Source organism: Cupressus sempervirens, chromosome 3 (genome assembly GCF_028749045.1).
Source record: "Cupressus sempervirens isolate cs-2001-9-10 chromosome 3, ASM2874904v1, whole genome shotgun sequence".
Taxonomy (NCBI): domain Eukaryota; kingdom Viridiplantae; phylum Streptophyta; class Pinopsida; order Cupressales; family Cupressaceae; genus Cupressus; species Cupressus sempervirens.
Window position 1 is genome coordinate 279,397,493 of NC_143120.1, and position 3,500 is coordinate 279,400,992.

Sequence of the window (3,500 nt, forward strand, 5' to 3'; positions counted from 1 at the left end):
TACCATTTAAAAATGTTGACTTAACATCCATTTGATAAACTTTGAATCCTTTATAACAAAAATAAGAAAGTAGAGTTCTTACTCCTACCAATATTGCAACTGGGGAAAATGTCTCTCCACAGTCAATTCCCTCTTCTTGTGCATAACCTTTTTAGACTAACCTTTCCTTATTTATTGTTACTTCACCATTCTCATCCAATTTTTTTTTGTATACCTATTTTGTTCCAAAAACATTATTGTCCTATGGTCTTGGTACTAGTGTCTAGGCTTTGTTCTTTTCAATTTGATCAATTTCTCCTTTCATGGCTTGAATCCAGTCTTCATTCTCTAATGCATCCTTCATTGATTTAAGTTCATGTATGCTTAACAAACATGTTTCATTCCTTAATCTATTCCTTATCATTGGTTCATCCTCTTGTTCTCCAATGATTTGTTCAACAAGATGATGTCAACTAACATATTTTGATAATCTTGTCTCTATTCTTCTTTCTTGAATAATAGATCATTAATGAATTTCAATCATAGGTTCACTATGCACTTATTTTTTAGGTAACTTGGAATTCCTTTCTTTAAACTCATCTTAGCATCAAAATGTACCTTGGCTTCTAATTGTAACTTGCCTCCTAAAGGCAACTCAACATCCATTGTATGTGACTTCACAATCACTGATTCTTTTTGATTAGCAGCTTGGTTCACAATATCATCAGCATTAGTTGACATGCATCTATAGTAGTACATAAAGGTTTTTTAATTCTCAGGTTCCTTCTTTTGTTCATCTTCGTGTATTTTTGCATATTCATCAATTTTTACATTTGCACTTTCCATAACTTTTTTAGTGTTAGTATTTAAACACTTGTAAGCTTTACTTCTTGTGGAATATCCTAGTAATATACCTTCTTCACTTTTTGCATCAAGTTTACCATTTTTTTTATCCTTAAGAATGTAACTCTTTCTTCCAAATACTTTAAAATATTTGACATTGGGTGAGTATCCGTACCATGATTTGAAAGGTGTGAAATTTATACCTTTCTTGACTTGTACTCAATTCAAGGTATAGATAGCTATACTGATAGCTTCTCTCTAGTATCTTAACAAAAAACTCTTCTCCATCATTAGTGTTCTAGCACAATCTATCACATATTTTTTCCTCCTTTTAGCTATCCCATTTTGTGGAAGGATCCTAGGTGCAGAAGTTTATCTTTTGATTCCTCTGTCATTATAGAAATTGTTGAATTCATTTGATGTAAACTCTCCACCTCTATCAAATCTTAGACATTTCATGATTTTACCAATTTCCTTTTCAACTTTTTCTAGATACCACTTAAAAAATTGAAAAACAATAGATTTTTCTCTCAAAAACTAGATCAATATGAACTAATTCCAAAATGTCTTTTTAAGTATGAATCTTACTCTTAAAACTAGACTTTGTCAGCTTGCCTAACTGACATTGTTTTCAAATCACATTATCAAGTTTGTTTAGTTTTGGCAAAACTCTGACTCTTTTCATCTTACTAATACTAACAAAGTTGTTAAAATTTACATGACATAATCTTTTGTACCATAGCCACACATTATCAAATTGTACAACAAGACAAGTTGGTTTAGTCATGTCAAGTTAAAATAGATGACCTATTGTCTAATCACCATTTTCAATGAGCTCTCTATCAACATCATAGAGCTTAGCCTTCTTGTGTTCAAATTCAACTTTGCATCATGAACTATTTAATTGGGACACACTCAAAATATTATAGTTATGTCCTTCCACATAGTAAGCATTGTCACACATGATCTTGTTTGTCAATCTTATTGATCCTTTACCTTTCACTAGACAGAGTGCATAATTAAAAAATCTAACACTATTTCCATTATAATGCTCAAGGATAATGAACTTACTTTTGTCACCAGTCATGTGATGAGAACATCCACTATCATAGATCCATCTGTCACTTTTTGTTTATATAAGATACTAATGTAGTTGTGTCATCTTCACCCGAATCATCTTTCATAGTGACATAGACAACTTCATCATCATGATCATCTAATTCATCATTAGATTCTTCTTCAACAATATAAAAAGCTTTCTTTCCCTTATATTTTTGTTTGTATTTTCCTTTTCCTCTATGAAATATCCTACCTAATAGTACTCCCAGTTCTTCTAGATCTTCATCATTTGTTTCATTATCACTAGCAACATGCTTGACCTTTTTCTTTCCTTTAGGTTTTTTGAGTGTCACTTTAGCTTTGAAAGTAGAATTAGTATTCTCATATTTGAAATTATCTAAATTTGAAAGTACAAAATTAGTGAGTCTACCAACTAGTCCTTAAAGGTTAGGTCACTACCAGGAGTACACCTCAATTCTTATATAGTAGTGACTCTAATAGCATACATAGGCAAAAGGGTTCTACCACTTTTCTAATCAAAGTCTCATCTTCAATAATTCCATTTTCTCCTCTAATTGCATTTACAACATCTTTTATTCTTGCACAATACAAGACTATAGTTTCATCTTCTTGCATTCTGATTTTATCAAATTTTCCTCTTATACTTTTTGCTTTGGCTCTCAGCACATCCTTGTCTCCTCCATATATCTTCTATAGGGCATATCACATTCCCTTAGAAGTAGTACATGCTTTGATGTCTTCAAACTCTAAATATCTTAGGATAGATACAATCTCTAACATTGCCTGATTATGTTCTTTCTTTTTCTTTAGTTGTTTAGTAGTTGGGGCTCCAACTACTCCAACATGTTCAGTGGTGATAGTTGATTGTGCATAATCTCAAAGTCCTCCTAGATGTAGCTTCATCAAACTTTTTCATGTAGGAAAATTTTCCCTTTTTAACTTGGGAACCTCCTTTCTATACATCTTAATCTTTAGCTTTAAGTACTTTCAAATGATTTCCTTCACAAGCACCAAATGCTCTAATACCAATTGTTGGAATAATTTAGAATAACTAAGAGAGGGGGGTGAATCATTTATCCAAGGTCCAAATGTATAGATAAAAATTTTTTGTACTCAATAAATACATGTGTGTGCATTGATTAGATCATCCAATATCTCAAACCTTAGTATATTATTTTCCTGGGTCAAATAAACTTTGCATAAATGTAAACATGAAATACCAAAAATTCAATCACACAATTTGACACAGGATTTAACATGGAAACCCAATTTTAGAAAAATCATCAGTAACATGTTAACAATTTTCACTCTTTTGAAATAAGCCCTATGAGGAGTCAAACCTATTAAAGGTTACAATACACACTATTAAATGTGACCTTGATTAAAGGATTTCAATCACCCTATTAAAAGTGAGCCTTGTTAGAGGACTTTAGAACACATTAGAATGTCACCTTATTTAAGGATTTACTTATAACTGTTAGGTCAACCTTAATCCAAAGGATTTATCCAGACTTATACAATTGCTAGAAAGTAACAATAGGACTTGATCTAATTACAAAACAACTCCCTTGCATAGTACAGATATCTCATTCAACTCT